Raw genomic sequence first — 25,303 nt, 5'->3', positions numbered from 1 at the left:
TACAATTCATACACAAGTATTTGAACTAATTTTTGTAAACATAAGTGGTAAACCTAGGGATTGATTATACCTATAACTTACTTTTATGTGGCTCTCCTGTTTGAATTCTAGAAAGAAAAATATGTTGTCAAAAGAGAAATGTGTTGGCATATTAAAGAGAAGGAGGGGGGAGAGAGAGACAGAGTCAGAGACAGAGAGAGACAGACAGAGAGAAACAGAGAGAGAGAGACAGAGAGAGACAGAGAGAGAGATTAAAGAAAAATTGGGGACAGTATATCCAGGTGTGGTGTGGAAGTTTGGAATTATAAACCTATAAATGAAAGGAGAGGAAAAGAAAAAAGTAAAATATTCCTGGAAACAAAATGTGAGCAATTAGATTGTGTCAGTATTATCCATTAGTTTTTAAATGTCAGATACTGTTTATGCAGTGATGTAGTCTTCAAATTCTTCCACTTAACTTTATTTGTTTAGCTAGAGAGTATAAACTAGGTATATGGTCTATTAGCTCGCACAAATTTCTTTGAGTGTCTTTTACCCCTCTAATAGCTCATATGGCCTTTTTTGTAACATGACAGAAAGTCAATAATTTAAAAAAAACTGGAAATAATAAAGGATATATAAGAAATAGCTGTTGATTTGGGAATATTGCAGGGAAATGAACAACTAGTGTTGTGGAAACAAGATCTTAGAGCTATTAGGGATGGTTGAGGAGCAAACTGCTTGCTAAGTAGAGAGCCTGAAAAATTGAGGTTTTAGATAATCTGAATGTGGGGTATAGAGCAGTGTGGAAACCATGAAGCTTTAAGGCTTATCATGGACACTTAGACCACCCAAGTAGCTAGGAGCCAATTTCTATTTCCTCTCACTTTCAGAAAAAAAAAATCTTCATTTACAATACCAAACACAGCTGAAGAAGGACTACACAAAGTGCACAAGGATTAAATAGGATTTTGTATTGTTAAAAAACGGAAAATGTTTTCTTACCCTTCCTCAATTGCAAACACAGTCGCAGCTACTCCTAATAATTCTTAAATACAAGAAGGAGCTGATCAAGAGAAAAATCTCAGATACTAGTACCTGAGGAAGGGGGTATCCTTGAATGCAGTACAACAATAACTAAAACTAATATGTGAATAAAAAATGGCTCTAAAATATTTGGTCATTCTATTATGGAGAATGCCTATCCCTATTTTGAGATTTTATATCTGTTCTTCTATCTAGCATAGTCATATAAGCGAACAGTGCATTATATGACTAATATTTACTCAAATGTAATTTAGATTTGATCGCTCCATTATTATTCTCTGTATTTGGAAGCACTCACTAAATCTAAATGTTTTGTGTGAGATAGCTCTTGAAATTAGAATGAAACAATCTCATTCACTAACTTGAAATTTGTCAAATGGTGAGGGTTTTACCAAGTAAAGGATTTGTACAGCCTCTTCTTACGGTCTTTTTCTATGGGAGGAGGAAAATACTACAACAAATTGATCATATGCTCTGTTTTTCTGTTTGAGATTTCTTGTTTTCTTTTTAATAAAGTCATGCTACCGATGATAACAGAGACTGGATGTCTTTGTAGCCTGTGAGACTCATTGACTTCTAGTACCAAGAGAAAAGGATTTATGTTGACAGTCAACATAAGACTGTATTGAGGAAACATTATCCTGGGTACATATAAAAATAAACCAATTAAACCCACTTATTATACATACATCAAGTAAAAATATTTTATACAAAGATGTTAATGTCAAATATTGTGAAATTATAGATTTTGAAAAAACAAGGAATATGAAGTGAAAGTAATTATGTGTCAGACAAGGATAATTTGATGACTAGTTTTTATCATTCTTAATATTTTTTTCTTAATAATTATTTTCCTTCAGAAGAAAGTAGCACATTAGGTTAAATCTATCCAAATTATTGTTATTGTTATTATTATTATTATTTGGTTGGTCATGGGGCTTGAACTCTGGGCCTGAGCACTGTCCCTCAGCTCAGCTCAAGCTTAGCATTCTACCACTTGAGCCACAGATCTACTTCTGATTTTCTGGTGGTTTATTGGAGCTAAGAGTCTCGTAGATTTTCCTGCCTGGGCTTGCTTTGAACCATGATCCTCTGATCTCTACCTTCTGAGTAGCTAGGATTACCAGTATGAGCCATCGGCACCTGGCCCCATTATTTTAACTATACAAATGACAGGAAAATTTTGCCTAGTTTTATAGAAAAGAACTGTAATTTTCTTCAGTTATGAAATAGAAAATGATTATCATGATGAACTAATCTTGCATTAATTACATTGAGAAAAATATGAAATGTTTATACTTTTTAATATATATTTTTATTGTAAAGATAATGTACAGAGGAGTTACAGTTATATGAATGCTTATAGTTTTTTTAATTGGTATAATTATGCTCATCTTTATATGATTCTCCTTATGGTTCCCTCACTGAATTGCTTCTCTTTATCCGTAATGTATGTTACTGTGAAGTAATATCAATAATAACTGAAGCTCTTCAGTATCCTACTTATACAAAATAAAAGAAGAAATATATTAGGTTAAATTTCCGATCTAGGTGTCAGTGACTGAAGATCTGCAGTTCTCACCATTTAGGAGGCTGAGATACAGAGGGCAATCTATGCAGAAAGGTCCATGAAATTATATCTCCAAAATAACCAGAAAAAAGGTTGAAGGTATTGATCAAGTTATACAGAGCCAGTTGAGTGAGTGGATATGAGATTGGGTTTAAACCTTTAGTGCTGTTAAAAAAGTAAAATAAATAATGATAACTTACTGAATTTTGTTTGTTAATATAGACAAAATAAGGAAATAAAAGAATGCTTGGAAATGTAAAAATGTTTTATAACTTCAGAAATAATTAAAATTGTTATATTATTTTATTTAAAAAAGTAATGGTTATTTATTTCAATTTTGTTTCTATTTTGAAATCATATTCTCATCTATTTTAAAAACAGATCTTATCCTTTGGGAAATTATAAGCTAGTAGATTTTTCGATTTTGTAGTCATAAAGGTGGGGGAGAAAGAGTTGAGAGGATTAAAAACTTTCATATAAAATGAGAACTTAAATTTATGATGATCAGAGTCTCCTGGAACAATACATTGGAACATTCTTGGCAACAAAATCCACATTTACAGAAGATATCAAACACTTCTATATCATTTCCAAATAAGAGTTCTAGAGAGACATTGATAGGATTGAAGAATATATTGTTTAATAACTACTGTAAAAATTTAAATCTTGTGGTTTGATTTTCTTTATTATATTATGAATATTTCAGACATGTAATTTTATTATAATTACAAATCATATAATTTTACATAAAACAATTATACATGAATAGAATTTTAATTAAAATATATAATTACATGTGAACTTTTAGAAGAGATCCTAACTTAAAGATCTGTTTTTTGTTTTTTGATTTTTACTTTGATAGTGGGATAGAACTCAGAACTTTGCACATGCTAAGCCAGTGCTCAATCACCTGATTACTGACAAATGCTCCAGGGCCTTTGTTTGCATTTTGTTTTTGAGATAGAGTCTCTCAGATCTTACCCAGGTTGGCTTTGGACTTTGTCTTCCTGTCTACATCTAATGAGTAGCTGGGATTACAGAGATGCAGCACCTTGCTTTGCTTGGTGTTTCTTCATTTTCCAGTGTTCCATCAGAAAAAATAAAATAAAGCAGAGATATTTCTGATTTTTGTCTTTTAATTTTTAAAAACACTTTTCTGATATTAAAAGTAGATCTGTCAGATTATACTTTCAAGAGGCTTATAAAGTAATAACTTTAGTGAAGCATTAGTTTTAAAGTGAGAGAAAAAAATAGCCCATATATGAGTAGCAACTTTCAAATTCATGATCAAGTATATTGATTGTATTTGATAACTTTTTGATAACTGTTATTAAATGCAATTATATATGTGTTGTATCAAATGGGAAGGTAGTCTTATCAAGCTTTATCATATATACCAGATACATTTTTACTGTGAAATCATTTTATAATTTTGAGCATACTTTTCCATGTGAATTTTTCTCTGAACTCTAGAACTCAGTATTGGCTTTCTAGAAACATAAATGAAGAACAGATGGTTGTTCACACCTTACCCTGAATACCAGGGGACAGAAGAGTTTCATCATATCTCTCATGGTCCCTTTCTTAGCTGTCATGTGGTGGACATCTGTGGCTGTTTGAAGTTGTCTCTATGGCTGTTTGGGGTCTCCCTGGTCTTGTGTCAGTCCTCCTTACAGAGCCTTATTTTCAAGCACCTGCACTTCTTAGTAATTAATTAGTCTGAAAAAAAAATAAAGACATTTCAGAATAAAGTTAAGTTAGTATACCAAAAAAGGATGCTCTTCTTTTTGACTGTCTTACAGTCCTCAAACTTTTACTTATTATTAAAGTGGAAATTTAACTTCCTAGTGAAACTTTTTCTAGACATATATATATATATATATATATATATATATATATATGTTTATTGACACAGTATTGTAAAGCAAAATAATCCATTTATCTTCCTTGGGGAAGACCAAATGTAAATATTTATTTATTTTTTTTTGGTCCGGTTGTAGGGCCTGAACTCTGGGCCTGGGCTCTGTCCCTCAGCTCTTCAGCTCAAGGCTAGCGCTCTACCACTTGAGCCACAGCGCCACTTCCGGCTTTTTTCTTTTTGCTTATGTGGTGCTGAGGAATCGAACCCAGGGCCTCATGCATGCAAGGCAAGTGCTCTGCCACTGAGCCAACTTCCCAGCCCAACCAAATGTAAACATTTAAATCATGGATTTATGTTAATAGATTCCTGGTATTTATTGCTTTATCCAAATTATAGTAATTTATAAGGGCCAATTATATGGAATGGTCCAGCATTTTTACATAGTATGGATTTTTTTTTTACATAGCTTTGAATTTTAACTTCACCTCTCCAGATTCTTAGGTGATGGGAATGGCTTCATTCAGCCATATACATGAGACATTGTTCTGGCTTGTCATTGAAGTAACATTTCTAATGTTCAGGTATTGTGACTTTCTAGATAAAGTGTCATCAAATAAAGAAAATTTTAGAGAACGTTGAAAGTTCTCTTGAAAAGTAACAAAATATAGTGCATTTTCTTTCTTTTTTTTGTTGGTTGTGGGGCTTGAACTCTGTGCCTGGGTGCTGTCTCTGAGCAATTCAGCTCAAGGCTAGCGCTCTACCACTTGAGCCACAGCACCACTTCCAGTTTTCTGGTGGTTTATTGGAGATAAGAGTCTTACAGACTTTCCTGCCTGGGCTAGCTTTGAACCATGATCCTCATATCTCAGCCTGCTGAGTAGCTAGGATTATAGGTGTGAGCCACTGGTGCCTGGATGCATCACATTTCTTGAGAGCAATGTTGCTTTGAAAATACCATAAGCTAAGAGAAAAGTTTCTGTTTTTGTCAATGTGCAGAATTGCCAAAGTTGTAGGATATTCAGACCGCATATCAAAGGTTTTCTGTATGGAATTTGAAAAGAAATACTATCAGTGCAGATGTTAAGTTTTTTTTAAAAGATCTTTTTCATTAGCATACATTATTTGTATAAGGACAGATTCACTGTGACACGATGTTCCAACATACACACAATGTACTCATCACTCCATCCTCCCTCCTTTATTGTTCTATTTTCTTATATGTCTTTAAAGTATTTTTACCATATTCATCCTTTAACAGTCTATTTTATTCATTCTTTTTGTATGTGGTTTTGAGTGCATGTGTCGGTGTTTGTGTGTGCATGCACGTGTGTATATGTATCAGTTATACCAAGAGTTTTACTATGGTATTTCACATGTGCCTATACTATATTTTAATCAGAGTAATTAGAGTAAGTCCTTATATTGCTCTCTTTCTCCATCCCTCTACTCCCTATTATTCAACACCTGTCAGGGTCATTCTGTCTGCTTTTTTCATACATAGATCCAGTGTATTTCTGTAATTTGATATTGCTTATCCTACATAATTTTCTTCCCTCTCCTGTATCTCCCCACTTCTCCTCCAACAGTTGTCTAAGTTAGGTATTTTTTTCAGGACTTGAATTATATTGTCCCATGCCCTCCTTGCTTTTAGAAATTTTGTTGATAAATGTGCAGTTTTTCTGATGTGTTTACTTTGATATATGACTTAGCACTTCTCTGTTGTAAATTTTAATATTATTTCCTTATTGGGTATATTTGGTGTTTTAATTGTAACATGATACAAAGAAGTTCTTTTCTGATCTTGTCTTTTTGAAGTTCTAATGCGTGAGTGAGAAACCCTTTTTTTTCTGCCAAGGTCCATTTTAACATAAAATCATTTGTGGGTCATACAAAATTATCAATTGCTATAGTTGTCATTAACTCATTCCTAATGTGATGGCTGGAACTCCTCCTCTTTGGAGAAGCATATAATTTTAGCTGATATTGATGATTTTGCTACTCATATTTCTGTATTAACATTGGTTCATCTGGAGTACAATCAACTCTGTGATGGTAAATTTAAAAAAAACTACTCATAGCAATAAGTTGTACCAAACACAAATGTGTATTTCAATTTATATCTTCTCAAAGTGGGAAATTCAGCATTGCTTATGTAATGTTTCTACAATTCAAATAGTGGGTGGTTGTTTTACCTGGCTTTATTTTTGCTTTGCAGCTGAATGTTTTCATGTTGTATATTTTCAGGTATATCATCTGCTTTGCGTATCATCTCATTAACTGGTTTCAAAAAGTCAATTCCATTTGTTTACTTTTCATGTCCTTTTTTCTTTCATAAAATACCTCAACTAGGTTTTCACATTAACCAGAATATTCAAATATTGTAAAAAGCTTTTATCTTTCCAGAGTGGGGTACCATGTTATTCCTTTTGAGCTGCACTTTCCACAATCTTAATTTAGCTTCAGATGACTTCCTGTTTGAAAGCAGAGATTTGAGAAGGGTGTTGTGGGCTTGAAGCTTGACATTTGCTTTTGGTACTTGGTAATGCCCATCATGAACTCTAGATCACAGAGCCATTTTCTTTCATTGAATTAGTTCCCTGATAATTTTCACCTCATCTTTATGATCTTCTTGACTTAAACCTGTAAATGGTAAAACCTCTTGAACATGTTTCAGTTATTCAGCTATTGCACTTCACAGTGATAAGCAAGATCACTATATCAGTATTATTCAGTGGCTTCATAAAGCAGCTGTTAAAACCTCTGCTTTTTCAAAATTATGCATGGCATTACTGTTGATATGACATTGTTGAGCTGTAATGGATGTGCATAGAAACGTTCTTGGTATAGGATGGTGTGGTACATAATTAAAACACTTTTGTCAAGAATAAGGCAATTCAATTCTTTCTTGATAAATGCAATTAAATCTTTTTTGCGTTTCAATCATGAGTGAATCTTTGTCTATAGTTTGGTCATTTAACTCTTCAGACGTTGGCTTAAGTTTTTTTCATGGGTAAAACCAATCTCTCAAGTCTCTCTTATGAGTTATGATGACATGCATGACTGTTACTGGTGACAGCAGTTCCTCTTGCATGTCTCACAAAAGATGCCACTTGGGCATTGTGTGTTTAGTCTGTTGTCTCATCACAGGCCAAAAAGGAAAAGTGGAAGTGTGTGTGTGTGTGTGTGTGTGTGTGTGTGTATGTGTTTACATTGCATATGCTAGTTCATATGCAATGATGCCAAGTTATTGGTTGGAAGTTTTCATCACCTGTAATTTTTCAGTTGAAATATTCAAAGTGTACAGTCAGGGCTGGTAGTGGAATGGTTAGTGAAAAGCTTCTCACCACTGGACTAAAAGGCTTGACTCAGTAGTCAAGAATTTGCTCATATGGTCGTCACTGTGAGAAGGAATCTAGCTGAAATATCTTCCAGTTCCTAATCAACAGGCTAGTGTTATGTATGTGTAGAGAATTGGGCCTGTCTACAGAGAATTTTCTACTTTAAGACTGTTTTCACCCTAGAAGATTTCCTTTTTTGTCTACCAAAAGACATTAGTGACTACAGAGAGCTCTGCACCCTGTATATCACTTATCTTCTTACTTGCTCCATAGCCTAAGACTGAAGATATCCCTTGAATGTGTGATGGGGTGAGGAAGCAAACTGAACCCTGAGTTCTGGGTTAGAGTGAGAGAACTGACTTGGCATGTCAGTCTTCATGCCTCACACCCTCATCTAGTACTCAATATCCCTGGGAAAGAGGAGGGAAAGCTACATGATTCCTGGGTTCTAGATTAGATCTGAGTACCTTCTTGTAACAACTATCATGCAACAGGAAGGCAGAAGTCAAGCACTCCACCAGCCCTGTGCTTGAAGCTCTATTTTCACAGTATCCTTTGGCTACCAGCCTTGTTCCTTTCCAGAGATGTAAGGGCCATTATTTACCAGTGGTCATTGCTCCCTTTCACTCTACTTAACCTTCTCAACAAGTCCACATCATACCATCGAACTCTCCTCATCTTTGTGATCCGTCTTCTGGCCTCTTATGAGTGGCTTTATCTTTTACTAAACTTAAAGTACTTTAGTTCCATTAAAAACATATGTTAGCTGGGCATAGTAGTTCATGCCTATAATCCTACCACTTAAGAAATTGGCGACAGGATGATCATGAGTTTGCCAACCTATACTACATAGTGAGATTGAGGTCAGTCTGGGCTCTATATGAATTCTCTGTCTGTCTGTCTTTCTCTCATACACACAGACATAAATACATAACTGCTAGTATCATGAATTTAAATTCTGCTTGATTTATCAGAGATTGATTTTCTTGTACTATCTGATAGGTTAGGATAAACTGTTGCTTTTATTTGAAAAAGAAATGATTTTCTTCTCCTTGGGAAAGAGAGTTGAAATTGACCAGAGAGATGAAACACAAGGCAAGTGCTGCGTTTCCTAATGTAAAGTGAAGAAAATGGACGTAGTAATCATAGGTTGCTTGTCTACCTCAAAAGAATAACGAGACTCAAAAGTGAAGAAAATGGACATAATGAATCTTAGGATTTTTGTCTACCTCAAAAGAATAACTAGGTCCATCTGGGCCATCCTTCTATTAAGCTAGAACAGCTGGAGTTTGACATTTTTCTTAAAACTAAAGACTGGAAATGGTCATATTGGATCTAACTTGTCTTATAAATATCCAGTCTCCTGTGTTCTTTTTAGCTTAAGAACTTGGTTAGTGTGCAGTTGGAATGAGAAGGAAAAATAACCATCTCATTTGAGGATTCAGTATTTAAAATAAACAGACTTTGTATTTATTACTGTAGAAACCAGACAGTAAACACGAGCATAAATAGAATGATTTCAAAAGCCCAAGTGACTAAATGCCAAAAGGAGTGCAAGTTTATTTCTTCCCTAATTATTGAAATGTGCTTTATGAAATAATCTTGGGATGTATATGTCAATATTTTGACACACACTTTAGTGGAAACTTAGTCATCTTTTCTGTTGACTAGACAAACTTGAAGGTTTAACTTGTTTCAGCAATTCATGTCTAGAACCTCTTGGAGATATTAAATTACCAGGAAAACATTGTATTTTGTGATCATGAGCTACCTGTGAATAGCTGAATCCATCTTCTTTCCTTAGTCTTTTCATAGGTGAACACCATGAAAAACTAGTTAACTGTCGAGCTCTTTACCTTTTACATGATCACAATGATTATTTCTATTTGTATTGAATTATTTTTTGCCTGATATGATATTTGAATAAAGCATGGAGAGCCCAAGATTTATTTTCTAGTTTATTGCTAGAAAATAAGCTTAGTTGACTCTCATTCACGGAAGCTTAATAATTCATTTTTGTAGTTTTATTTTTTAATCTATTTTTTTTAAAAAACCCACCTATTTTTATGTTAGTTTTACATGGAAGGTTAATGATTTTTTAATAGACAACATTATAAATCTATAGCTATTTTTAATGCCATTTTTTGTAGGTAAGTCAGTGGGGTTTCTGGACAGGGACTCTTAAGGTTGAAATCAAAGTATCATCTGGGCTACACGTCATCTGGCAGTTATATGTAGTTGCTGGCAGGATTCAGTGTTTTGTTGCCTGCTAGCTGAAATTGGCTCTCAGCTCCTAGAAACCCATTCTCATGATACTGTCTGTCTTGAAGGCCAGCAACACAAAATTTCCCTCCAGTCTAATTTCCACTCTTCATTTAATTGTTTTGGTGATGCTGCTGCTTGAACTCAGGATTCTCTGCTCACGAAGGCAGGTACTCAATCACTTGAGCCACATCTTCAGATCTTTTTGCTTTTGTTATTTTTCAGGTAATGTCACTCATTTTTTGTCAAGTCAGCCTTAGATCCCAATCCTCAAATTCATCTCCCAAGTAACTGTATAACACGTGGAGACTGCTATACCCAGCTTGTTTTGGATAAGATCTTGGTATTTCTGTCTGTCTGTCTGTCTCTGTCTGTCTGTCTGCCTCTCTCTCTCTCTCTCTCTCTCTCTCTCTCTCTCTCTCTGTGTTTCTCTCTCTGTGCTTGTCCTGGGGGCTTGAACCCAGAGCCTGGACACTACCTCAGTTATTGTTGTGTTGTTGGTTTCCTTCAAGACTAGTGCTCTACTTTCAGCATTTTGTTGGCTAATTGTAGATAAGAATCTCATGGCCTTTTCTGCTTGGGCTGGCTGTGATCCTTAGATCTCAGCCTCCTTAATAGCTAGGATTACAGGTACAAGCCACCAGTACCTAGCAACTTTTTTTTCTCTTAACCTGGCAGTCCTATGTCTGTCTCTCAAGTACCTGGCATTACAAACATGAACCATTAAACCCAACCTAATTTCCACTCTTTAAGAAAAAGACCACGGCTTCCTTAAAGCTCACTTGATAAACATTCTTTTTTAAAATAATTTTTTGTGAGAATATCGTACAGAGGAGTTACAATTACATGGGCAAGATAATGAGTACATTTCTTATCAAGCATTGTTGCCTCCTCGTTGTTTCCCCTTCCCATCCCTTTATTGTCAAGATGATGTGCAGCGTGGTTACAGTTACACAAGTAAGGTAATAAGTACATTTCTTATCAACTTTTTTGCCCCTTCCCTCATTTTTTCTCCTACTTTGCCTCCCTCTCAACCCCCACCCCAAGTTGTACTGCTCATTTCCAACATATTGTTTTGTGAATGTCACTGTTACATTGTCCTTTGTCTCACCATTCTGTTGTTCCCCTTCCCTTCTCTAATTCAGATAAACGTACATATAATACCAGAGTACCAAATCAAATACAGTGACAACAAGGGATATCCATTCTCAAATCTAAATCTAATTATAAGAGTATCTATCCCATCCAGTTCATTACTTTTGCACAAAAAAAGGAGGGAATATAAAAGATATACCTGATGGTCAGAGTCGTCAGAGCCATTTGAGAATTCTGTGTAGTCACTATGGTATTATAAGGCAGTGATATGTTTTTATTTTTATTTTCCATGTTCAAATGTGGCTACATTTCTTTTTTCTTCTAATTTCAGAAAATGAAGGAACCTTATTCTAAGTCTAAATTCTTCCCTATATACAGTTAACCCTACATGTACTTCTTTCACATCCACAGATTCTTCCAAATAGACATTTTAAAACTATATCTCTTCTGAATATATGCAAGCATGCTTTTCATGTCAGTTCCTAAAGTGTACCAATTTTAGATCATGTGATATAAGGGACTTGTGGATTTTAGTATCCATAAAAAGTCTAATAGTAAGCCCCTGTAGAAACAGATACTTTGATTGGCCAAAAGTCCACATAGAATTATGTATCAGATCACTAGCATATTTGAAAATCTCAAAGCAAAACTTTATACCGAAAGGAATCAACAAGGTCATTTTAATTACCATAGTGGTACTGTGCTGGTTCAATGAAATCTCTTCAGCATTATCACTGTGTTGATTCTTTCATTCTTTGAGGGAACTGTGAAAACTGAGACTTCCTGACAGTGCTTATGCTCAGTCCTTTGGAGCATACTACGAGAAAATAGGGCTTCTAGTTGCTTTTGATTCTTTCTTGGACAGTATTGAAAGTCATTCTATTTTTGATCATTGTAAATCAATGCGTATTCCTAACTTTTGGTCATTACTAGTCTTCTATTTATTTGTTTATTATTATTATTATTTATTGTTGTTGTTATTGGTCATGTGGCTTGAACTCAGGGCCTGGGTGCTGTCCCTGAGCTTTATTTGTGCAAGACTAGCACTCTACCAATTTTAGCTACAGCACCTCTTCCTCATTACTAGTCTTTTAAAGTACATTTTAAGTGGATTATTTAATATCTTTTTTTGAAATGAGGGGTTTGGTTATTGGAGAATTAAGTACAGGTCATTAATGTAATTTTCACAGTAGTATTTTGTGTCTTTGGTTAGTTAACACATGAACATGTACATGAAATTGTTAAACTAATGGTAGCTGGGTAAAACTTGCATTGTATTCTGCTTACTTTCATTGCCCCTTAGCCGACACTTCTTCCAGTGAATTTAATTCTGATTTTCAGAAATTTTGATTGAACTATAAGAATATATATCTTTTTTATCAGTTTTTATACAAAGTATTTTTTATGAAAGCTGAGAGCCTACATGTGTTACAAAGAATCATACAATGCTGTTAGCAAGCAAAAAGGAATTATATTTAACCTCAAACAGGCTGGCTCCTCTCAGTTATTCAATGATGAGATAGCAATGGAACACTTTCATTGATTTTTAAAAATTCTATCTCTGTTATGTTATGAGCAAATTCATTTTGTGTTTAACAGATTCAAAACCTTCTTTATGTTTTTTCTGTTCTCTTTTTACAATGATAATAGTGATGAGGTAAGATACCTCCAAGTCACTGTTTTCTGCTATGTTCTGGTACTAGTCATTCTTGGAATAACATTGATTTTGTTTTTAGATACTGTTCCAGGATTTCTTCTGTTACTTCTACTTTTTAATCGACATCCATAAAAAAACAAAAAAACATGGATAGACGTAGCTCTGGTGCTTTTTACATTATTCTGTTGAATTAGCTAGAGGTTGGCCAAGTCAGTCACAGAGTGTAGGAAATGAGGAATCTTAAAAATATCACTGTTGACTCTGTAAAGCTTCAATATGAGTCTTGTATATTTCTAGTCCTATTGGAAGTCTGAAAATTGTCCTGTATATTGGTATGTCTGGTTTTCATACTGCTTCTTATTATCCTTATTCATCTTTTTTTTTCTTTTTCTTTTTGCTGATCTTGGGGCTTGATGTCAGGTCCTAGACACTCTCCTTGATCTTTGTTGCTCAAGGCTAGTGCTCTACCCCCTGAGCCACAGATCCACTCCTAACCTTCTTTTTTGGTAGTCAATTGAAGTTAAGAGTCTCTTGGGCTTTCCTCTCTTGTCTGGCTTCAAATCATGATGCTCAGTTATCAGGCTCTTGAGTAGATGGGATTATAGGCATTTACTACAGGCACCTAGCAAGCTTAGCTATTTAAAATTAGTGTGCTTATGAAAACCATTAAAGTATTAATGAACATCTTTCAATAATATTTGTTCTGTATAAAAGTTAATTCTTCACAAATCTTTTTGCATGTTAAGCTGAATGTTACTTTGTGGGAGCCAAGAGCATTGATTCAGGAAGTTTATTTTGAGGAAATTATTACAGATGCCCAATTTAATATCAAATTTATCAGATTTCCTATGATCGAACTGAAGAGACTTATATACGTGACCTTTAAAGGTGGACATGTACTAGAAATATCAAAATAAATGAGACTATGTTGGTTGTGGTAGGTATTCACAAATGGAATATGGCCTTTTTTGGCATATGCCTAGCTGCTAGTTTCTATAAAAGTAATATGCAATGAACTGATATATTAGTTTAGTTTCATCAAAAATAATTATGTAACCTCATGGGAACCACCTGAAGTTTTTGCTTTTTGGTTTTGGTTTTTTTGTTTTTGTTTTTTGGTCAGTGGTGGGGCTTGAACTCTGGGCCTGGGTGCCATTCCTCAGCTCTTCAGCTCAAGGTGAGCGCTCCATCACTTGAGCCACAGCATCACTTCTGCTTTTTCTGCTTATGTGGTGCTGAGGAATCGAACCCAGGGCCTCATGCATGTGAGGCAGGCACTCTACCACTGAGCCACCTTCCCAGCCCTGAAGTTGTTTTTTTGTAAAAGTCACCTCTGCTCTGATAATTCAAGGGAAGATAAAGTATATCTATATTAACTTAGTTTATAGAATCCTGTAGGAATGAGTTTAGGTCATGACACTTTAGAAGCAGTCACCCATTCTGGGACTCAATTGTTACAGCCTCCTTTCCTCTCCCTTCCCCTCTCTTCCCCTCCCCTGAACTTTGGGCCTGGGCACCATCTCTCAGCTCTTCAGCTCAAGGTGAGTGCTCTACCACTTGAGCCACAGCACCAATTCCGGCTTTTTTTGTTTATGTGGTGTTGAGGAATTGAACCCAGGGCCTCATGCATGCCAGGCAAGCATTCTACCACTGAACCACCTTCCCAGCTCTTTACAGTTTTCTTGACTTATACATTGATCCAGTTAGCAATAGGTGTGTGTCAAATATGAACTTGTAAAACTGTTTTTATGAATTTTCATATTTTTATTTATCAGTATAAAAATTAAATCAAGCTTCAGGAGTGATCTTTCTAAGAAGGGACTGGGTAGGACACAGACCCACCAAGCATCATAGTCCCTCTTTCAATTTGTAGCCAAATATTGATTTATATACATATCTGATAATATTATAAGAACCTATATTCCATAGATTTTTGAATTGTTTTATTTCAAGTGGGATGCACTTACTCTCCTTACTTTATTGTAACTATGGCCATAATTACCAAACATTTCTAGTAGTAGAACATAAATCTTTGTTCTGACCTCATGAATCATTCAAGAAAAAACTTAAAAATTTTGTCAAATATTTATTTCCATAGTCTATTTATCCATTGGGATGTGTTTTTCTATAATTTTATGTCTTAGTATGTATTGTGTTTTCAAAAGCACACTTTCCTTTTGGGAATTCAATCTTAACACCCCATGGAATGAATTATGATTACTTTAAAACACAACAATGACTGCTATACTATTTGAAAATGTTTTTGGCAATGAGTGAGTGTTCTCTGTTGAGATTGCTTCATAGGAAACAGTTCATAGAAGTGGAAATATGGCATGCCAAAACAGTTGATTTCTTTTTGGGCATAAAAGTACATTTCTGGTTTTAATATTGCTAACAGCAAGGTGCTATTCTTTGTAACATGACTTATTTACATAGTTACCACATAACATTTGGTATTTTATGTAGTAAGGGCATTATTTCATTGTAAACAGTAAGTTTAGTGCAGTAATATTTCAACTCTTTTCTCTATTTATATTTGGAGCTTTAAATGTTGAACATTCATGGTTGTGGTATTATGTTTTTTAATAATGAATTTAGTAACATTGTAGGCCTTATAAATTGTTACTATCTTTTCCATTATATAAAGAAATATTGTTTCATCTTTCTATAAATATAGGTTGTTATATTCATATACATGATAGAACTAAAGAAATAATTTCAAGTTTTCCTGTAGAATTCTGCAAACTTTGAACACAGTCTCTATACTATTTTTCTCTTAGATCCAGAACACAATAATTTTTTTTTTTTGGTTGTTTGTGGGGCTTGAACTCTGGGCCTGGGCGCTGTCCCTCAGCTCTCCAGCTCAAGGCGAGCACTCTACCACTTGAGCTACAGCACCACTTCCGGTTTTCTGATGTTTTTATCGGAGATGAGTCTTATAGTCTTTCCTGCCTGAACTTTGATCCTTAACTCTCAGCCTCCTGAGTAGCTAAGATTACAGGCGTGAGCCACCAGCGCCTGGCGAACACAATAACTTTTGAACCTAAGGCCTCATGATTGCTAGAGAAGTGCTTTGACACTGAGCAGCATACCTAGTCCTTTTATTTCTTATTTATTTATTTATTTTTTGAGCGGGGGGGGGGGGGTCTGGTCGTGGGGCCTGAACTCTGGGCCTGGGCACTGTCCCTCAGCTCTTCAGCTCAAGGCTAGTGCTCTACCACTTGAGCCACTGGGCCACTTCTGGCTTTTTTCTTTTTGCTTATGTAGTGCTGAGGAATCGAACCCAGGGCCTCATGCATGCAAGGCAAGTGCTCTACCACTGAGCCACCTTCCCAGCCCCTCTAATTTATTTTTTAAGTAGGTTCTTGTTTCTTGTTGAGGACTGGCCAGAACCTGTAATCCTCCTCTCTCAGCTTCTATAGTAGCTTGGATTACTGGTGTAGGGAATGTATATTATTTAACTCCTGAAATGTTAACTGACATATATTCTTGAAATATAGTAAATACTCAATATTACTTATCTTTAGTAATAATATATTAGAACAAATGCAATGGTAGTAATTGCAATTTCCCCACTTCATTCCAGTTATACTTCCATAAAGTTATGCTTAATGAAACTAAAATGATAGATTTTATTCTCTTCCCATATTAATAATATTTGGAAAAAATTAACATATGCATATATATATATACATATAACATGGAGCATCATAAGTGAATAGATGTTATTAGACTTTTTAAATATTAGATAAACTACTTGCAATTCGAATTATTTTTACCACCTTAAGTAACACTAATTACACCTAAGTAAAGTTGGCAGTATAGCCATTTCCAGCCTTTTAATTAATGTTAAATTATGATCTGTATTAAATATGATTTAATATAGTTTGAAGTGAAGACTATACATGGTTTTTCGGTTTTTCCTTCTCTGAACTTTCCTTCTTTCCTTCCTTCCTTCCTTCCTTCCTTCCTTCCCTTCCTTCCTTCCTTCCTTCCTTCCTTTCCTTCCTTCCTTCCTTCCTTTCTTCTTTCTTTCTTTCTTTCTTTCTTTCTTTCTTTCTTTCTTTCTTTCTTTCTTTCTTTCTTTCTTTCTTTCTTTTTTGTTATCAGGCTTGAACTCTGGGCCTGGGTGCTCTTCCTCAGCTCTTCAGCTCAAGGATAGCGCTCTACCACTTGAGCCACAGTGCCACTTCTGGTTTTCTGGTGGTTTATTGGAGATAAGAGTCTAATGGACTTTCCTGTGCAGGCTGGCTTTGAAACATGATCCTCAGATCTCAGCCTCCTGAGTAGCTAGGATTACAGGTGTGAGCCACCAGCGCCCAACCTAATTTTTACGTACATGTTGTATAAAGGAATTTCTTTTACTTGGTCTAATTTACAAAGTTGTATACATGTATGTATTTGTGCGTATGGTGTGTATTCATATATTTGTATATATGTAGAAATGGTTTTCAGAGAAAAAGGTCACACAAAATAATGGGACATTACCTTGCTCATGTAATTGTAACCCGTCTGTATGGTATTTTCACAATAAAAAAAACTTATTTTTAAAAAAGAAAAAAAATAATAGGAAACAATCCTTGCAGTCAAGGTTAATGAAATTATAATATAAATCAGGTTTCCAGACAAAATCATTAAAATTCTCTTTGCTAAATATGAAAATGTTAAATATGAAAGTGTTTTTATTTTTTTCATAATAAAAACCACCTAAGTTACTCACAACTATATCATTTTTCCATGACTGACTTTAAATGTTGCTTCTAGCAAACAGAGAACTAAAGGTTAAATATGTAGCTTTCCTACTCTGTTTATAAGTTATTGTCCTATTTTAAAACAACCTTTGAAGTTGTATTAAAAAATACATAGAGCATTTGCAGAAGCAGTGAGTTTAAAACAAAAGGCCCAAATCAAGACAGGTAGAAGAAGAAACTCTTTCTTTGAACAGCTTTAGTTTTAAAAATTATAAATATTAATTTTAAAGAATTTTTTTAAAGATTCTGAAGAACAATTTATTATATTGATCTCCAGGTCTATTAAATTGTAAAACAGTAGAATTATCAGGCTTGTGGGGTTTGTTCATTATAAAATGTTTTTTTATTGATTTTGTTTCTCCAAAGATATTGATTATGGTTCCAACTATATGAAGGATATTGAGAAATACAATGAATAATAGTTTATATAGAAATTTTGTAGGTGACCCTGCAAAGAGCTTTTATTTGTACTTTTGAGCTTTTATTGAAATCTCTGGATAAAAGTAATTCTGAAAGGGTCTGCATGGTATAGTTTAATTATACAATAGATAGATTCACCAACATACAAAGCATGAGAAAATAGTACAAAGATTACAGTAGGAGTGGCAGATTACAAATATTTTAGGAAAGAGAACCAGTTGTTAGAGATCAAGCTGAATTGATAAGCGGACTACAGCCATGATCAATCTGGTAAATGTAGAGAATGAAACAAAGGACTGGGAGTGTAATTGGAAGGCTGTCACAGTAATCTAAATGACATAATGGGGACCTAAGTAACTAAGATAGAGATAAGGTGACATATTTGAACTTTTTAGGCTGTGGTGTTGATAGAATTGGTGATTGAATGGATGTTGTGATAAGGCAAAAGAAAAAAAAACAAGGATGATTCTAGAGATTTTAATTTGATCCTACTAGGTGGCTTTAATTTGGTCTACCAGGGTAGAGGCTTTGCTTATGAGACCTTAAGCAGTCTGTGGGACAAATAGATGATTTCTGTTTCAAAGATGGTAAATTTGAGTATTCTGAGACTTAGAACTGTTGACAGCAGTAGCATGTTTAACCTATGGGTTTGATGCTCAGAATACTGAACTGAGTTAGATACACAAGTGGAATAGGTGGAAGTTATCCTCCTATTGTCACTAGATGAATCACAGACTATTTGAACTTACTTTCAGAGTGAATGAGGAGAAAGAACAGGAGTTGGGACAGTATAACTTATTAAGGAACTGGCACAAAAATAGAAGTTTTCAAAGAATACTGATAATTGATAGGGAGCAAGAGGGCATAAAGGATGAAAACCAGGAGGATTTGATGTCATAGATTCAAAGCCAGTACAAATAGATAGAAACTGTGGCATGTTCTCTTGACAATGGAAGTCTCTGTTTCAGTGGAGAATGGAGAGGGAAGTGAAAGAAGTCAGTAATGCTACAAATAATAATATTAAGGAAAGTTTTTAAAATACAAAACTTTCAAACTAAATTATATGTTGGCAAGAACAAATACTACAATGGATAAGGATTTCTAAATTCCAAAGAGAATTTTTTTGTTGTGTTTTGTGTTTGCTGTTTTGTTAGCCTATATTAATTTTACAAGTGTGTTTCCTTAGGATATTTCCCACCGTGTATATTATATACTTTGATCAAATTTCCCTTTGTTTCTTATTTTTCCCATCTCTACAATCTTTTAGACTTATTAGTAGGCTTCCTTATGCTATTTTCATATACATATGTGTGTATGATGTATTTTATCACCTTTATTCTTTATTTTCCCTCCTCTCATTCGTTCTCACCCAGTAGTCCTTTCAGCACGATTAAGGATTAGAAGTTCTTGTAGTTCACTTTTGACTGGGCCTACAGTTTTCAGAAGATGAATTACCTCTTACATATGAAAGCCATGCTTATCAAACTATAAAAAGATACTTTTGATAATGCTAGATCTATAGAAAATTCTGTATCATAGCAAATAGCCTAAAAATAGAAATAATTCGCTTCATCTGTTTGTTTTTATTTTCATTTTTATTTTGTCGAAGTTATAAATATTTCACTTTTTTTAACAGTCAAATCGTTTCCACAAAACTTACAGAGCAATAGGGCATCTCTCACTGTCTTACTTTCAACTCTTTTTGCCAATTTTTATTTACCACTGGCTTATATTTCTATTTCCACTTTTTTGTTGTGAATATTATCTAATGACATTATTATGATGCATAATAAATGTTACTTTTCAATTTTTTCTCTTTTGTTTTTGAAAGGGCACATGTATTTTTAATCCAGTGGCTGAATGTACTGTGGCCTTCCTCTTCAACTTTCCAGCCTCTAAACCTGTGAACAATAAATTACTTTTGTTTACACATTATTTAAATATATTATGTCAGTAGTATGAGTCAACTAAAGAATGGACCTTGTCTCTCTTTTTTATTTATTTTTTGTTTGTCACAACTTCTGTGTATTGTGTGTGTGTGTATGTGATGCTGGTCTTGGGGCTTGTTTTCAGGGCTTGGGTGATGTCCCAAACTAAGCTTTTGTGCTCAAGGTTAGCCACAGGATCATTGCTCCGTGTGTGTGTGTGTGTGTGTGTGTGTGTGTGTGTGTGTTTGTGGTTAATTGGGGGAAAGAATGTCATAGACTTTCTTCACTTGGCTGGCTTTGAACCATGATCCTCAGTTATTCTTCTGAGCCACTAGCACCCAGAAATATTATTAAATACCGTCTTGTCTATGTTGTTATCATTTTAAATGCACTAATTTATTGACCTCTAGAACCAGAAGTCAATGAATTAATTTCCAGCGAATTTCAATTTCTAATGAGAAAGAAATTGAGTATGTTTCAATTCCTGCTTATTTTTATGCTATCTCTTTCATGGCTCTGCAGGCTTTCAGAATCCCCTTTTTGTCAGAAGTATCTAAAATTTAGTGATCTTATTTTGTTATATGAATACTCTTCTAGTATAGTATATTGGAGTTGTGACAGACTGTTTCTGCCTGAAAATGTAAATCTTTCACCTTATGAATCTTTTTCTTGGTCTGCTTTTTAAATCCCATCCCATCTTTTGTTTTCTCTATTGCCTAATTCCATTACATAGAATTTAAACTTACCCTTTACTAATTAATTCTCTAGTTGCATTACATATTTTTCTCTTCATTTGTTTCTTTACATTGTGTGTGTGTGAGAGACAGAGAGAAGAGAGACAGAATGAGAGAGAGAGAGAGAGAGAATAGAATATCCATGTGCATAGATGTGTGTACACGATTCTCTTTCTTTGGCACTTGAAGCCAATAAGTGTGATTTGTAGTTAAGTTACAGGACTCTTCATGTAGACTAGAGTGTGCCCTCTGGGGAAGAGCTATGTACACACTGATTTTGCTATTTGATTGTCCTCTGTCTCATTCTCCAGTCCTTTGAAACAGTGTTATGTTTGGTGTTGCTTTTGGATTTTGATTTTGTTTATTCCTAGAGTTTATAATTACCTTCAGGAGGGCTAGTCAGGCACAGCTAACTTTAGAATGATTTTCTTGGCAACTTTTTATTATTGTACTCAAGAAAATTTAATTAAAGACGTTTACAAGTAGAGAGTACTCTACTTGTTACCAATTTCAGAAAATATACACAGTTTTTATATTTTACAGTCAACTCATACTAGAAAAAATTTAAATTTTTATACATATAGTTTATTTTTCCCTTGTCTATAGGTAAAGAAGAGAACAGACAAAATTAACTATTGCTAGTTATTTTATATTATTATTTTGAGGAAATTTGTTTGTTAAACTTAATTATGCTAAGTAAAGATTGATTCAGTAAATATTTTCAGCTAAAAAAATACATTGGCAGGAGAACTTTTGATCTATAGTTTAAGAAGCAATCATTAACCAAACAAAAGTTAGCATTTTTCAATTCCGTGTTTTATGATTTTATTTAAATTGGAAACTTAGGATCACTTGATATTTTAGCTTGTGTTTAAAGAATTGCCACTTTGGAGTTCATTCTTTTATGTAAGCAAATAATTTACTGAATTATAATTAGCACAGTAATGTTTATGAAATTTTTTCTTCTAATATCAGTGTAATAATACCTTCAAACCAATCATGCTGTTCTACTGAATTAGTGGAAATTATGGCTTCTTTTCAGTGGAGCAGGGACAGGAAGATGTTGGCCTTCATATCTGATATTTCCAAATGGCAAGTAATCAAAATTTTATAGTTACGTTAAAAAAACAGATTTTACTGTTGTTAATTTCCTAGAGAAAGTTGTAAGACAGTTGATTAATTACTAATAAATAGTATAAACTTGCTTAAATTCAGAAAGAAATTCCCCTTGTAATTTCATACTATGTACTATTCAATTGTATTTCCTAGGAGTCCCACAGTACAGCATTTTCTCACATTGTAACTTTTGTCTGGTGTTTGCTTGCTCACTGTTTCTGGGAGCAACAGAAGCTATGCAACACAAATAGTGATTCTGTCCCAGTGAGATATTTCACGGTCTTAGTACTCTGAAATGCTACTATGTTAATCAACCATTTTTAAAAAGCAAATCAAGTTCTGAATAGGTAAACCAGGGTTTTGTGTCTCTTTAGGGGCTATTTTCTTTCCTTTTTCTTTTTTAATTTTAATTTATTGTAAACATGCTGTACAGAGGGTTACAGTTACATGAGTAAGGTAATGCATGCTTTACTCATTGTTACCCCTTCCCTTGTTGTTGTACCACTATCCCTTCCCTCCCCATCCCATACTCCTCTCCATCCTCCCCCATCCCCCACCCTAAGTTGTAGAGTTCGTTTCCAATATACTGTCCTGTGGGTATCCTTGTTGCAATGGGTCATCCTATGTCCTTGTTTCAGCGTTTTGTTATTCCCCTTCCCCTCCCCAGATTAGTCAAATGTATATACAAGATGCAGGGTGCAGTGACAACAGGGGATATACCATAGAAGGAAGATCATACAAAGGAAACAAAAAAATTCACATAGTATATTCACAACAATAACAAGAAAGACAGACCTCTTGTGTCCATTATCTTGGTATTCATTTCACTTAGCTTTTGAGCTTTTCAGCTCATCTGATAAGATTATCCTATATGTATACTAATTATTGCAAATAAGTGAAACCATGGGACCTAAATTTCTTTGGGACTGGCTTACTTCACTTAATATGATTTTTTCCCAAGTCTTTCCATTTCCTAATCTGGTGGTGTTGTTCTTTCTGATGGAAGCATAGAATTCCATTGTGTGTGTGTGTGTGTGTGTGTGTGTGTGTGTGTGTGTATGTGTATATATCACATATTCTTAATCCACTCATCTACTGAAGGGCATCTGGGTTGGTTCCATATCTTAGCTATAGTGAATAATGCTGCGATAAACATTGTGCTGGTAGCTTTATTATAGCCTTGTTTTCATTTGGGTAAATGCCCCAAAGTGGGATTGCTAGGACATAAGGGCACTATTTTCTTTATAGTGTATTTGTAAAACTCTTTATGGATAGGCCTTAGATATTGTTCACAAAGCTCCACTATGATTCCTCATTATTTTGAGCACAGAGGTTACAATTGCTCTTGTTTGGGAGCCATTAGAGGTAGATGTCAATATCCAGGCTCTAAAGCAATGATTTCTAAGGTTTATATAAAATGTACAATTGTATTGATATGAACACTGGCTACAGTCTTAGCCCCGATTATGGATTTTTTATAATTATTACCAACTATAACATAGAAAGGGTAATTTAAGCAGTGGGAAACTTAACCAAAGGAAATTAAAATAACTATTGATTAGATGATATTATGATAGTAATATGAAGCGTCTTCCACAGTCTCATGTATTCGGAACTATCTTGTCAGCTAAAGGATTTTTGAGAAGTGATTGAATTCTGAGGATCCACTTTGATCATTGTGCATTATCAATTACCTTCATTAAAATACATATAAGTTTTTGTTGATCACTCTGATCTCTGATGCCTAGCATAAAGTCTATGTTCAAAAGTTCTGATTAATGAATGCATGAATATATTCTTTTTCACCATGTAAAAATGGAAATACAAATACAAGTAATATGTACCCTTGTTTCTTTCCTGCCTTTACCCTACTGCAAGAAAAAACCAATAGGGGCTGGGAAGGTGGCTCAGTGATAGAGTGCTTGACTTGCATGCATGAGGCCCTGGGTTCGATTCCTCAGCACCACATAAGCAAAAAGAAAAAAGCCGGAAGTGGCATTGTGGCTCAAGTGGTAGAGCACTAGCCTTGATCTGAAGGGCTGAGGGACAGCGCCCAGGCCCAGAGTTCAGGCCCCACAACCGGACCCCCCCAAAAAAAAGAAAAAAAATAGAACATACTGTAACACTGTACTTCTCACAAGACCATGAAAGTTAACTGAGTCAATTGTGAATGTCTATTGAGTCAGAGAGATGAACAGTAATTTTTATTTTAACATTTGAAATTTAAGGTCTATGTAAAATATGCTGGTGGCATTAAAATAGATTAATACGTATATAAAATTTGAGCTTAAAGTAGACTCTATCTAGAGATACAGATTGGATAGTCTTCAAGTATATGGAATAACAGAAGCTCTGAATATGAATACTTCTATAAAACTCTATAGAGTATACCCAAACAAAAAAAAAAAAACCAACCCGGGCTGGGATGTAGCTCAGTGGCAAAGCGCTTGCCTAGCAAGCGCAACGTTGTGGGTTCAATCCCCAGTACCAAAAAAGAAAAGACAAAAAAAATACAGTTAAAAAAAAAAAACTCTATAGAGTAAAATGAGAAGTGGGTGAAGTAATCATTCAAGAAAGTTTTACTTTGTACCATCTGAGTAGAAAATGGAAAAACACACTGAGAAGGTATTACTGAATATGTATGATGATGTTTGAAAGTGCTGAGGAACACAATAAATATTTCTTTAATAGAATGTATTGCTGCTAAATAATACAAGAGAAATAGTGCCAGGCAAATAATATGTAACACCTACCCTTCTCCCCACATCCAGTATTAGTATTCTATTGATAGATTAGAGTTATACAGCTATGTAATTATTTTTATTATAGTTCAATGATTTTACAGATGTAATATTAAAGAGTATTATTACTAATCATTGCATTTCATTATTCTTATATGTGAAATCAGTAATAACTGTGTTTCTTTCAGAATTGCATAACTACAATTAAAGCTGTATTATACTATTTAAAGTGTCTCCTAGTAAGGAATTAAGTGGGTTTGTTTGTTTGTTTCTGGCAGTATTGGGGTTTGAACACAGAACCAAGTGTTTGCTAGATTAGAGCAAGCTTGTTTAGGACAGTTCTAGCAAGTTTTTCTTCCCAGGGTGGCAGGTAGATCTCACTCAGTCTCTAGCTAGGTTTCCACTCATAAGCCACTAGTGCCAGGATTATTTTTATTTTTTATTTTATTTTTTTTGAATACATTAACATTATTTATTAACCAGGATTATTTTTAAATCTCATCTTTATGACAAAGTAATTTATAGTGAGAAATTAATCTCTAAATGAAAGGAAGAATACCAGGTTTTCAAAACTCTATTTTTTAAAACATTACCAAAAATTTTATATTTCTCAATGATATATCATTTATTCTAATTTATCATTTGTATTAATAGAATTTAGAATTACATATCTTCATGTCTAACTCCTTTTCTTGTGTGCAGATGATATAAAATAAAGTTTTAGAGGAGGAGGCAACAATGCTTGATAAGAAATGTACTCATTATCTTGCCCATGTAATTGTAACCCCTCTGTATGGTATTTTC

At 34.3% G+C, this 25,303-nt stretch overlaps 1 protein-coding gene across 3 annotated transcripts in view; it reads left to right on the top strand.

Moving 5' to 3' along the window:
- Xrcc4 (X-ray repair complementing defective repair in Chinese hamster cells 4) overlaps positions 1 to 25,303 on the top strand; it is a 188,600-nt gene that overhangs the window by 48,862 nt on the left and 114,435 nt on the right. The window lies entirely within an intron of this gene.

This window comes from Dipodomys ordii, unplaced genomic scaffold (genome assembly GCF_000151885.1).
Source record: "Dipodomys ordii isolate 6190 unplaced genomic scaffold, Dord_2.0 Scaffold28, whole genome shotgun sequence".
Taxonomy (NCBI): domain Eukaryota; kingdom Metazoa; phylum Chordata; class Mammalia; order Rodentia; family Heteromyidae; genus Dipodomys; species Dipodomys ordii.
This window is presented reverse-complemented; position numbering and strand designations above follow the sequence as displayed.